The following is a 14,445-nucleotide window of genomic DNA, read 5'->3' on the forward strand; positions in this document are numbered from 1 at the left end:
ACACATTGCAACTTTATGCATTTCTTGAAGTTAGCTCTTGAAAAATCAGTGCTGAACCTCAGATCATGCACATTAGGTCTCTATTACATTCCTGCCACATCTCACTGTAAAATTAGTAGAGAAATACACCAGCCAAAAATATTCTTCAAGATATAGTTAAAATTGTATGGGTCAAATATTATACAGTTTTCTAAATATTTAATTGGTCTAAAAAGACTGCAAAAGACATCAACTGTCAAGCAATTATTAAAAATTTCTTTGGCTCTAAGATTTAAGATTCTAAATCTATTTACATTTTGCTTTTTTAAGGAATAGCAACATGTAGCAATTTAGTTTCTTTCCTAAGAGAAGCAAAATAGCTTATGTGTAGTTTAAAAGGAATTTTTACATTTGACTCAAGTAAAAACTTTTACAATTTTGACCAAAGAATGTAAATTTTGATGGAATAGACAGCCTTAAAAAAATTGATAACCCCAAGTAGGATATGTAACTATGATAGCATCATGGTTTGTAGTTATCAAAAATGTGTGTCATTTCTATTATAAATGTAAACAGGACAGAAGTAACTTATCAAGGAAGACAGAACACCAGCCATAGCAATACAGAAACAGTTGGGTCTATTAATCCTTCAAATTAAGAAAGTATCAAAATTATGAACAAGTCAGTTCCAATTATTTTAAAATAAATTCCCACTATCTCTTTTGATGTAAATGATCATGGAATCATTGTGTGTATTCAAATTATGGTGGAAAAACAAACATGCGTGCATTTTTATTATAGTGTAGATATATGTCTTATGTGACAAACCAATTTCTATTATACTGTGAATTTCTACTCTCTATATGAGAAACCAAGCAAGCAAGTTGATACCTAGAAATGGGTCAGCAGTATCTGAAGAAAAAACAAAACAAAAACATTTCATAATTCAGCTACTATGGAGAGGTAATTCCTAAATAACTAATTTTAATAGATACTTTCTATTACAATTGATATCACTATTTAAAATATATAATGAAAGAAGATTTCAGGAGCGAGGTACCTGTGAGTCTTCCTTTGTATGTGAATACTTGAGCACAAAACTCAGATCTTTTGGGAATCTGTGTCTAACGTATTCATTGTCTGCAAGTCAGAAACTTGCAGAGCAGCATGTTGATGTTCTCTCTGCCTTATATATACATATGCAATTAGAAATAATTAATGACTACTTAGACATTTTTCGTCTTCAGAGTGGGAATAAGAGGGAAGATTTGCTTGATGCCTGTATTTTTCTGAAAACAATAACAACAACAAAAAGAAACTGCTTTGCATTGTTCAGGAGTAGGCAAAACAGTTTGAATACAGTACTTCGGCTATATTATCAGTTAGCATTTTTCAAAATACATTTTTTTAGTTGTAGATAAACACAATATATTTATTTATTTTATATGGTACTGAGGATCGAACCTCATGCATGCTAGGCAAGCGCTCCACCACTGGGCCACAACCCCAGGCCTAGTTAGCTGGTTTTGCACAGGTCCAGGAACCTATTGTGTAAGAACATTGTTTCTTTCTCTCAGGTTTCAAGCAACCAGTTTTCTATTAAATTTTTAGATGGTAGCTCCAAGGCTGGAGACCATCAATAGGGAAATTTGGTTTTGGCACTTTGCTTACCTGTGGTGAAAATTTGACAACTCTCTTGACAGTTTGTGTGACAAAAATGGGCAAAACAACAACAACAACAACAAAACAGTAACTGAGCACTTTTTGCCTGGTAGACACAGAGCTTATTTATTAAAAACAAAAAACAAAAAAAACTAAACGCTTGTAAAAATCTTTTAGTGGATTAATTTTTAATACAAGAAGGTTTGGCTGACATGGATATCTAACTAAGATTCCTTGCTATTCATCATCTTTTTTAAAATTTAGGTAGCATCACAAATAGAACATCAATACCTTACTGCAATTTTGAATGAGCTACTTGTACTCAGTTTGGTAATGTACAAGTAATCCTCTTTTTAAATTTTCTATGGAAAATAACGGTTTTGAACTTCTTTAATTCATGGATATTCCTTGGTCTATGTGTGTGTATTCTAAAGTTTCACACTTACTTAAGAATCTCCAACTTTTTAAGATCTGTTTGTAGTCATTGTCACCTTTTATATATACTAGAAGAGTATCTCACTTGACTATAAATTTAAAATGATGTATTCATTAATACTGCCTGTTTACCATCTAAGAATGGGTTGAGAGTTTCTTCATGGGAATGACTTCTAATTAAGCACTCTTTAATACTCATAAATTCTGATCCTGTGTTTGCGCCCAACTCCCTTGATCTATTCCAGCCACTCAGTGTCTGTTACTGTGAGATAAAAATGTGCTGCTTTCTTCTTGTTCTCTTTTACTAGGCCTGTAAACAATGTGTACTTGCCATCTGGTGGGTGTATTGGCTGTGGTGACAGAGCTAAAAGTAGAGGTTGAAAATGGACTAAACATTAAGAAAAGACAACATCTGGCTAGGGATGTAGCTCAGTGATAGACAGCTGCCTAGCACATGTGAGGCCCCAGGTTCAATCCACTGCACTGCAGGAGTTGGAGGGATGGAAAGGGAGAAATTAGGACATCTGTAGAAGAGATTGAAGAGAGCCCTTTCTCTTTTTAAAATGAAAAGTAAGTTCAGTGTAGTAGAAAAAGTCTACTTATACTCTAATAAATTCCTCAATTTAAACCAAGAAAAACAGAATTTGAAGCAGTCTTGCTGATTACAAAAATCATGTGAGGCACTTGTTAGCAATATGAATTTCCACCTAGTTTCTGATTCTTGAGGCGTCTGCCATGGAGCCTGGCAGCATGTATTTTGAATATGGGAGGCCTTACGCCTTCCAGTGCATGCTGTGACCAGGCATGCTTGGGAAGAATTGGCTCCAAAGCAGTGGAAGAACCAAATTGTTTGAGGGCATATAGTAAACTTACTAAACTATTAATCAGAAGATATGTTGTCCAAAAATAGAAAATTTTAATTAGGCAAATGGAAGAGAAATGAGAAAATTAAGAATTAAAAGATTTCCTTGACTGAACAAGGTAACAATAATAACAACAACAAAAAAAGTGTCATAATCCACAGTGCCACAAATGTACTTAGCAAACCACAGTCACAATTGCAAAACCATCATACTTAATACAGTGGAATGTTACTCTCTGCTCATTGGGGTTGCCAAAAAGTGCTAGCAGAGTTACCACTATATCACCCCCTCACACCCCCACCCCTAGATGGGAGAAAGTAGACAATTCAAATTAGATGTAAAAGAAAGCAGTGAGTAGATAGCAAATTTTGATTCCAGATCAAAATTTGAAGCTCTGAGGCATATTGGCTAAATTCTCCTGCATTAATGTGCCCCTGCTATTGTTTTTCTAGATACTTTTATTTTCTTATTTTAATTTATTATTTATTGGTGCATTATTTAAAAAAAATATTTATTTTTTAGTTTTAGGTGGACACAATATCTTCATTTTACATTTATGTGGTGCTGAGTATCGAACCCCGTGCCTCGTGCATGCGAGGCGAGCGCTCTACTACTGAGCCACAACCCCAGCCCTCATTGGTGCATTATAATTATACATAACAGAATTCATTATACCATTTGTGATACTTTAAAAACACCTTAATTAGAATGTTGATGTTCTCCTGCAGTCAATGAATGAAGGTCTATAACTAAATGTTGAAAAAAAGTTTGTGTATGCATATGTATACACACATACATACACACACAGAGAGAGATTGTTCTCGAAAGAGATTTAGTGAGGAGGGACTAAATTACTTCTAAGGTATTTTAGCTTTGAGGTCTAATGAACTAAATGAACCCAGTTAAAATAGTCCAAACACCATAGCTTGAATTAAGAAATTTGCTTAAGAAATGAAGAAGCACTGTTTAAATCTTGGCATATGAGAAGATAAAGAACTTTTTCTCTCTTCAAACTGAAGCATCCAGAACATTTATGGCTGTAGATACAAGAGAAAAGGGGAGCTAGATAGTAATTTTAAAAGATATCCTTCAAGGAAAATTGCTTACCAAAGCTAAAAGAACAGATGGGGTCTTTTTATGAAAAGTAGGTATATAAGAAAGTCTGAAATAAAATGTGTGGATCCCTTGAGGAAGTATGACCTTTTAAAAAAATATTTTTAGTTGTCAATGAACCTTTATTTTTAATTTATTTATATGCGATGCTAAGAATCGAACCCAGTGCCTCACACATACCAGGCAAGCACTCTACCACTGAGCTACAACCCCAGCCCTGAGGAAGTGTGACCTTTGAGCTACAGAGCTGCTACGTATTAGGGCCTTTTAAGGGTCCTTTCCTTGGTTCATGGACAGGTAGGTTCTGGCTGGGTAGCTATGTTAGTTAACTTTCTACCACTGACAACACACCTGAGAAAGTCAGCTTAGAGGAGGAAAGATCACAGACTCCAAAGTTTTATTATGTGTTCACTTGGCTCCTTTGTGTCTGGACCTGCGTTGAGGCAGAACTTGATGACAGAGAGCACTGCAGAGCAGAGCTGCTTACTTCGTGGCAGCCAGAAAAGCAGAGTGTGCCACCAGTGGCTTGGAACAAGAGGTACTCAGGCCCCAGGGACCTGCTTCCTCCTGCTAGGCCCCACCTCCTACAGTTTCCACCATCTCCCAATAGTTTGTTCAGTGATAAAACCCCCCAGTAGATCAATCTATTGATGAATCAGAGCCCTCAAGATCTGCTTCTCCAAAGCCCCACCTCTGAATATTCCGGTATTAGGGATCAAGCCTTCCACACCTGAGCCCTGGAGGACATTCCAGATCCAGCCTCAACAGTGGCCCCATTTGGGGGAATCTTGAGCGCTTCCTGTACTGCAACAGCTGCAAAAACACCCAGGCTTTTGCTTTCATGGTTTTGACGTGTAGGACGACCTTTCAGATCTTCTATCCTTAGGATGCTTGATTTCCATTTTGAAACTGTACACTGATGGGGAGGTTCCAGAGGTCACTTTAATCACAATGCCTGGAGATACTATGAACTTTGATCTTCATTTTCTTACCCCCTCTTAATTATGGTGCTATTGTGATTACTCAAGATCAAAATATAATAATGATGATTGCATGTAGGTTTAATCCTAGAAGTTTGATGAACATGTTGAGTACAAATGTTACAAAATAGGCTGGTAGAGCACTTGGCTAGCGTGCTTGAAGCCCTGGGTTCAGTCCTGACTTTTTGCAAAAAGAAAACAAAAAAGCAACAAAATAGAGCACAGAGTGATAAATGTGCTGATAGGTAATGTGTATTATAGCTATACTATTTAGTAAATGCCATGAAAACTATCTTCTAAGAAGATGATTTTGGAATATATCTAAACATAAAAATGAAGGAAGCTAGAATAACTATGTATTTACCTTTATTCCCACCCCATGAGTGAATATTACACAAGAATATACTGTATCTTACTTATCTCACAGCTTTGGTGTGTCCATTTTGGATTCACTTTCTTTTCAAATCCATTTTGAGTAATTAGCATCTGTTTCAGTTATGAAGATAGTCCTATTGAATTATATGAACTGAGTTATTTTTTAAATGAAAGTGGTTGATCTCCCCTGAACTATATCTATGTCCTTTCTCTCTAGTCTACTTTGTTTTCATAGACATACACATTGCTTTCTAAATGGCTGGCTGGAATTAGAAATGCAGTCTTAAGGTTATGGAATCTTTTCTCTTCACAGAACAAATTGACCATACCAGAATTGACTTGTGACCTGACCTCCTTAGTACTGTATTTGAAACTAATTGATGTCCTTTACAACAATTATTAACAGATAGTAGTTAAAAGGGTAGTAAAGGAAGGAAAAGTGCTTGAACTTTCTTTTTCTGACTCATTCTGTGGTAGAAATGTTAATAATGAATGAAATAAAACCAAGTGGTACTGGCATATGAATTAGGCAGATGAGTGGAGCTAAATAGAAAATCAATAAATTGATCCAAATAAGTAAACTCAAGGAGCATTTCATATCAGCATGGGGAGTGAATTATTCATTAGAAATAACCAACTATAAGCCAGCCTGTAATCCCAGTTACTTGAGAGGCTGAGGCAGGAGGACTACAAATTTTTGACGCTGCCTGGGCAACTTCGTGAGAGAAATCCAAATTAAAAAAGAAAAAGGGCTAGGGATATAGCAGTAATAGCGCACTTCTGGGTTCAGTCCCTAGACTGGGGAGTAAATTCCATGACAAGGATTTATAATATTAAGTGAAGACATTAAAATATTATAAGAAAACATAGGGGATGCTTAATAAATCTTAGTGTGTGTACTAACTAATGATAATTTGTAAAAATAGTATTTACTACTGGAAATAAAAAAACCTCAAAGTAAAATAAAACATGTCCTGGGCCGGGCATGGTGGTGCACGTCTGTAATCCCAGAGGCTTGGAAGACTGGGACCGAAGGATTGTGAATTCAAAGCCAGCCTCAGAAAAAATGAGGTGTTAAGCAATTCAATGAGACCCTGTCTCTAAATACAAAATAGGGCTGGAGTGCCCTGGTACCAAAAAAAAAAATTCAATCCCTGGTACCAAAAAAAAAAAAAAAAAAAGTCCTAATATAATATGCGCTTCTAGGTTGGGGATCAAAAATAAATAAATAAGCCTGCAGTTGCTCTGACCTCCTTTGTTTTTATATTAAACATCTCCCTTTTTAAGTTTGACACAAAGGTCACAAGCAAAAAGATGTATAAAATTGACTGCTTTCTAATAAAATATGCAAAGAATTATATATTAAAGCAAATTGGGAAAAATATTTGCCGCAGGTATAGCTAAATCAACTGATGCATAAGACCCAAATGTATAATTTTTTAACACAAAAAATAACCCCCAAATGTATGATAATATGTTAAATTGATGAGGATATGTGGAAATGGACACTGTCATCCATTTCTAAAAGGAGGGTAAATTGGTACAACCAGTTGGTGTAACTAATGTGGGTAAAGACATATGTATGTCACTCCAGCAGTTTCCTTAGTACTAAAAACCTTTAATTACGAAGGGTTCAGTAAGTAGACTAATAGAACTAAGAGAATACTATCTAGTATCTGAATAAATAATGAGGCAGTAATATGTATACAGTTATGGAAAGACATTTATGATACACAGTATTGCCAGAAAAGCAACATGCAAATTTATATAGTATTCAACCATGTGTGTGGAAAAAAGGAGGATATTTTTGCTGGGTGTGATGGTGCAAGCCTATAATCCCAGTGGCTGGGGAGGCTGAGACAGGAGGATCTCATCAAGGCCAACTTTAGCAACTTAGTGTGGCCTTAAGCAACTTAATGACACCCTACCTCAAAAAAAAAGAAAAAGAAAAAGAGTTGTGGATGTGGCTCTGTGATAAAGCACATCTGGGTTAAATCCCAGTACTCCTCTCTACCAAAAAAAGAAAAAGGGTGTCTTTGGACATATGTTTGTGTGTACCTGGAGTATTTCTGGAAGCTTATATATGAACTGACACCAGTTTATTTTTTAGTTGTAGTTGGAAACAATATCTTTATTTTATTTATTTATTTTTATGTGGTGCTGAGAATCAAACCCAGGGCCTCACACGTGCTAGGCAAGTGCTCTACCCTGAGCCACAATCTCAGCCCCTAGTAGCTCTTTTTTAAAAATATTTTTAATTGTAGGTGGACATCATAACTTCATTTTATTTATTATGTGGTACTAAGAATAGAACCCAATACCTCACTTGTGCCAGGCAAGCGCTCTACCACTGGGCCACAATCCCAGCCCACCAGTAGCTCTTAATAAGGCAGGAAAGTGTTGGTGGTGGTTGGAAATAGGAGACTTAGTTTTCACTGTACACTCTTGTTTCTTGAGTTTGTATCATATGCTTACACACAGACATTTGTGTATTCATTCATTCATTCAGAAGTACACATTGGGCTCTGCTATATGCTAGGCAGATGCTGGAGTCAAAGCAGTAAATGAGATGACAAGAAGGTCCATGACCTTGTGAAATTTTTAACATTGTGAGAATGATTGGGATATAGGCAGATAATAATTATATGAGCAAGTAAATATAAATATATAACTTAAGTGGTGTGGTAAAAAATAAAGCTTTGTAAATTATTAGGAAGGGCTTATTATACGGTGGTCAGACATCTCTGGTGTCTTGACAACTGAGCCTATTCTTGAAGTAGCAATAAGTCATGTAGGATCTGGAGAGGAAACCTGAAGGACATAGGGGAAATTGACAGGTGACAGGTTAGAAAGGAGGCCTACAGATGACATGGGGCTTTGTAAACCATCATAAGGACTTATGCTGACTGAGTTGTGAAGCCATAGGTAGGATCACTCTTTTTTATTTTTATTTATTTTTTAGTTGTAGAGGGACACTATACCTTTATTTTATTTATTAATTTTTATGTGGTGCTGAGGATCAAACCCAGTGCCTCACGTGTGGGAGGCAAGCGCTCCACGGCTGAGCCCAGCCCCAGCCCAGGTAGGGTCACTCTTGGTTGCTGCATGGAGGGTGAACAGTATTGTTCAGTAGGATAATGTGAGCCACTGATATAGTTCCAAATTTTGTTTTCTTTTCCTTTCCCTCCCCTCCTCTCCTCTTCCTCTCTCTCTACCTCCCTCTTTGTTTAATTTTCTTCCTTTGTTGCATTGGGGATTGAATCCAGGGGCACTTTTACTGAGCTACAATCCTAGTCCTTTTTTAATTTTTTATTTTGAGACTGGGTCTTGCTGAGTTGCTGAACTTCGTCTTGCTAAATTGCTGAGGCTTGAACCTGGAATCCTTCTGCCCCAGCCTCCTGAGTTGCTGGGATTACAGGCATGCACCACCACACCCAGGCCATAATTCTAAATTTTTTTTGTAGTCACATTTTGAAAAGTAAAAAGGTACACATAAAATTAATTTTAAGGATAGATTATTATTATTATTTTATTTTTTGGTCCTGGGCATTTAACCCAGGGACACTTTACCTGGAACTATATCCCCAGCCCTTTTTATTTTTTATTTTGAGAAGAATAGATTCTGATTGACCCAAACATTTGCCAAGCCATTTTCCCAAGACATTATCATTTAACAAGAAATCTATGTAAACATTATTAATGTTATTCATTATTGTTAGTGCTACATTATTATTATTTTTTATTTTTTTAATTTTTTAAATTACTTTTATTAATATTAATGTTATTACTGATAGTAATTATTATAGTTTTATATATAGTTTTTTTGTCTTGTCTTCAAAATCTGATGTATATTTTACACTTAGAGCACATCACAATTTAGATGACTAAATCTTCAACAGTGAAGTGAAATATAATACTACCAAAACAGGTAAGTTGTGTTTAGTGGAAAAATACTTTTGCTTTAGTCTTAAAATTTAAAGTAATAAAATTAAATAAGTTTAAAATTTAGGTTCTTCAGTTACACTAACTGCATTTCAAGTGTGCAGTAGTCTTATGTGTCAGTGACTATTGTATTAGCATGGAAACAAGAGTTGTGGGTGAGAATGTGCACAAGCAGGAGGTGAATCAGGGAGTTATCGCAATAGTTTACCCAGAGCCTTTGACCAGAGTGGTAGTATGGAGTCTGTGGGAAATGGTGTGCTCAAGGTGTGTTTTGAAGATAGAGCCAACAGGATTCATTAATGGTTTGAATGTGGGATATGAGAGAAAGAGGAGGAAACATGATCTTTTTGATACGCACAGTCAAAGAACAGAGTTGATGTTTCCTGAGAAGAAGAGAGAGGTGGAAGAAGACATTTTTGGATGGACTGTGTAGGGGAAGGTAGAGGGGTGTTCAAGGGCTAGATTTTGGATGTGTTAAATTAGAGGTATCTTTTGACCTCAATGCAAATATGAGAAGACAACTGGATATGTGAATCTGAAGTTCAGGATGGAGGTTTACTCCAGAGAAATATAATGGGAGTTTTCAGTGTATCTAAAACCCTGAGATGTAATTGATCTCATCCAGTGAGGAAAGTTTGACAGGAAAGGTTGGAAGACTGAACTTAAGGAGAAGAGGAACCAGCAACCAAGATGAGAAGGAACAGAGCCAGTGGGTTAGCAGGAGAACCAAGAGGGGTTGGTGGCTTGCATGCCACATAGAGAATGTGATCAAGGTAAAAGCTGAGACTTGACCATTAGGTCCAGCAACATGGGGATGATCTTGACAAGAGCTTATTCAGTGGAATTATAGAGGGAAATGGGAAGGGATTCAAGAGAAACTTAGAAGCGGAGAAGTGGAAATGTCACGAATGTCATTTTGTGAGTAGTTTCGTTGTAGAGAGCAGTAAGAATGAGTTGGTAGCTGGAGCACTATGCATGGTCAAGAAAAGTTTTGTTTTTTGAGATGAAAGAAATAATCCATGTTTTATGTGTTAATGAGAATTTTGTATCAGAGGGAGAAAGGTTGCAGTGGTACAGAAAACTTTTGAAAGGGACACACCTGTAATCCCAGTGACTGGGAAGGCTGAGGCAGGAGGATTGCTTCCAGGCCAGCCTCACCAGTTTATTGAGACCTTAAGCAACTTAGCAAGACCCTATTTCAAAATAAAAAATTAAAAGAGTTCGGGATGTGACTTAGTGGTTAAGTACCCCTGGGTTCAATCTTGGTACCAAAAAGTAAATATAAAGAATAAGATAAATATATACTAAATAAAATACAATAATAATGACTGTAATGAGAGATGTAATTTAGACAAGTAAATGAACTGTTTATTTAGAAAGTACCAGCTGAGGTAACGGACGAGGAAAAACAAGAGGATGGCATAATCTGTAATTGGTATCTTACTGATAGATATGAATTTACCTAGGTCACTTTTCTCATTATTTAAAAAATTAAGATATAATTTACACACAGTAGAATTGATAGTCCAGAGCTCTGTGAGTTTGAGGAACATACTACCACAGTCTAGATGATTTTAAACTGTTATTTGGGGCTGTGAGTTAGCTTGTGCTGTGAAGCTGGACCTGTACATATGGGACAGCCCACTACTTCTAATTTGAGAGATGTATGAGCCCATCAAAAAGCATATTCTTACCTACACTGAGTTACTAACTTAGTTACTTCAGGAGGATGTGATAAAGGTTTCACTGAAGGTTTTTCCTAGCCCTAATTAAGACAAATCACCACCACCACCATCATCATCATCATCATCATCATCATCATCATCATCATCATCTTTTTCAGAAAGTCAGTGCTGTGAAAGAGTAATTTATACTGGCATTATACAGACAAAATTATTTACTGAATTGTTTTATTTTAGGACATAGTCAAGGTGATAAACTATAACTTGAACCTTTTAAACATTTTTGAGAGAAAGAACTCTTTGGTGTCTAGATAATTTTAATGGAAAACGAAAAGATTCCAGATACTCAAGAAATTGAAATAGAATTTGTGCCAAGTTGTGTGCCTGTGTTGAGATTTGGTGTGTTTTTTAGTCACTCCCCAGGTGGTTGATCTCATTTAGTTAATTAAGGAAAATTTCAGAACTAAAATCCAGGCAACTCTTAAAATTTTTGTTTTTAATAAATATACCAAGTGCCAGGAATTAGTTTTGGGGCAGTGTCAGGCTTCTGCTGCAAAGGGGTTATGAATTAAGGCCAAGTACATTAGGAAAAATTGTTTGAACTTGATTTGGTTAACCTCTTGCAACAGGCTAAAGTTTCAGGTGACTGGGTGTTTGTCACCTATTTAAATGTGTCCTTCTGAGTAAAGTTGAGCACCTCTTATGCCATAGCTGGCGCTGTATTTCTTTGTGTACTGAGATATTCTCATGTTGGATTATTGTCTTTTTCTTACTGATTTATAAGGATAGGTTAAATAATTTTTTAAAGGATAATAATAATTTTTAAAGGATAGTAATGATATATGAATCGCAAATTTCTTTACCAGCTTGACCATCTTTATTGAAGTCTGTTGGTTCTTTGCTATATAGAAACCTTTTTATTTTTGGGGAACCAGGGATTGAACTCAGGGATGCTCGACCACTGAGCCATATCTCTAGCCCAATTTTGTATTTTATTTAGAGACAGGGTCTCATTGAGTTGCTTAGTGCCTTGCTTTTTTTTTTTTAAAATAATGTTATTGTATTTTTATGCCTTTATTTTATTTATTGATTTTTATATGTGGTGCTGAGGATTGAACCCAGTGCCTCACACATGCTAGGCAAGCATGCTACCACTGAGCTACAACCCCAGCCCTTACTGCCTTGCTTTTGCTAAGGCTGGCTTTGAACTCACAATCCTTCTGCCTCAGCCTCCTGAGCCTCTGGGATTACACTTAGCCTGGCAAAACTTTTCTTTTAAAGTGATCAATATATCAATCTTTTACTATTTCTAAATTCTATAACATCCTTATCCCCAAATTATAAAAATACTATATGTCTTTCTTCAAATGCTTTTATGGCTTTTGATATTTTTATTAAAATCAAATTATTTTTGTAAAAAGGTGAGAAACTGAAACCTGAAGTTTCTTTTGTCCACATGGACAATATCTTGTCCTAGTAATTTGCTCTTTCTTCATCAGTTTGAGATATTAATTTACTACATATAAATTTTTCATATGTGAATGGAGTAATTTCTGGACTTCAGTTTGTTTTGTCAGTTCCTTTATCTGCTTTGACAGTACCACATTATTTCAATTACTGTAACTTTGTAATCCTTTTGAGATCTGGTTGGCTGAAGTTCATCTCTGCCCCATTATTCCTTTAAAAATTTTCCTTGGCCGTTCTCTGCCTTTACTCTTTCACATATGCTTTAGAATCAGTTTGTCAAATTTGTTAAGTTTTCTCTAAATTCATTTGGTATTAACTGGACTAATGCTTTTCCTTTTCAGTTCTGGATTTAATGCTTTTTATTTTATCTAAAAATTTATAGTCTTTGTTTTCTTTTAGTGTCGGTTTAAGTAGGATCAGTCTGTTCCCTAACCTTACTTATTTTTTTGTGTTTCTTCTTCATTCTTTTTGCAAGTTTTTACTTTTGCTTCTGATGTAGTGTAGCAGAGATGATCTCATCTTAAACACTCAGCAGCAGTAGGTTCACTTAAAAACTAGCAGCTGAGGGCTACACCTTTTCAGGGCTTTATTCTTCCCTACAGGGATCTGTGGTGGATCTGCCTGGAATCAAGTTTGGGGCTCATGTCTCTCAATGCCATAACTGCAGTTACTCCCATCAGACTCACAGATTATTATTTTCCACTTATGTGGGTTCTTCAACAGATGAATACCATTTTGGGGGGAGTTTTAATAATAACCTTAAAAATCTTTAGCAAATGATAAGATACACTTTTTATGAAAAAAAATTCGGTTGCACAGTTACACTACAGGGAATCTTTATTTGAATAATACCAGGTATTCAGTCATGTTTTTAAAATAAAATTAAGGACGTAGCATTTTAGTTGATTTCAAACTCCGAGTTATGATTTCTATTGAGAAAAACAACAAAGTGTTTGATGTGGACAGCATTACAAGAATTTTGGCATCCAGATTAGGAAAGGTAGTCATTCCAAACTATGCTGATCAAATAGTTTTTAAACTTTTATGCACCTATTTTGTGTGAGGGACTAAACTAGGTGCTGGGATACCAAGCTTAGAAACCTAGCCCACTGACAGGAGATCTGCAAGTAAGCAGTGGGTTTTATGAGAAGCCTGAAGAGGGACCTCCAGGACCTAGGCCACAGAGGCTGGGGACAGCTTTTAAGGAGAAGGTGGAGATGGAATTTTGAGGTGGAACCATGATGTTCACAAGTTGTGGGATCTTGTAACAAATGATCTAATGTCTCTCAACCTCTCTAATAGAATCTATTTCACGCTGTTGTCTTAAGCATTGACATTTATACATATTATATATATTTATATGAATTTTTAATTTTTTAAAATTTTATGCGTGTGTGTGTGTGTGTGTGTTGGAAGCCAGGAAGCTGTGGAACAGACTGTGGAACAGACATAATAATCTCCCAGAAAATGATATGAAATATAGTCGACCCTCTGTATCCACAGGTTCAACTAACAATGAACTGAAAATATTTGGAAAAAATAAAAAGGTCTATACTGAATATGTACAGACCTTTTAAAATTGCCATCATTTCCTATATAATATAGTACAACAAGTATTTGCATAGCATTTCCGTTGTATTAGGCATTGTGCACGATCGAGAGATGATTTAATGTATACCGGAGGGTATGGGCAGGTTAAATGCGATTACTGTGCCTTTTTATAAAAGGGACTTGAGCACCATAGATTTTGGTATCCATGGGGTGCAGGTGGGGGTCCTGGAGCCTTTCGCCCCCACAGATATCAAGGGACAGTTGTATATTTAGCTTGAAGTGCTCACAGTCATTGACTAGCAGAAAGGGTCTTCCCAGCAGAGGGAAAGTTGTACTCCAAAGCTAGGAGGTTGTCTGGGGGCCTTGGTGGAATTGCATGGTGTTTGATCTGATTGA

At 36.1% G+C, this 14,445-nt stretch overlaps 1 protein-coding gene across 12 annotated transcripts in view; it reads left to right on the forward strand.

Annotated features, from left to right (window-relative positions):
* Window positions 1–14,445, forward strand: part of Tfdp2 (transcription factor Dp-2) — a 160,756-nt gene that overhangs the window by 81,424 nt on the left and 64,887 nt on the right. The window contains exon 1 of one of the 12 annotated variants that reach the window (XM_048794198.1): window positions 9,291–9,335. The exons of the other annotated variants lie outside the window; for them this stretch is intronic. The gene's annotated coding sequence lies outside the window, so the exon portion shown is untranslated. Of the gene's footprint in view, window positions 1–9,290; window positions 9,336–14,445 lie in introns of those variants that run through there. 12 annotated transcript variants of the gene reach the window in all.

Source organism: Marmota marmota, unplaced genomic scaffold, assembly GCF_001458135.2.
Source record: "Marmota marmota marmota unplaced genomic scaffold, marMar, whole genome shotgun sequence".
Lineage (NCBI taxonomy): Eukaryota > Metazoa > Chordata > Mammalia > Rodentia > Sciuridae > Marmota > Marmota marmota.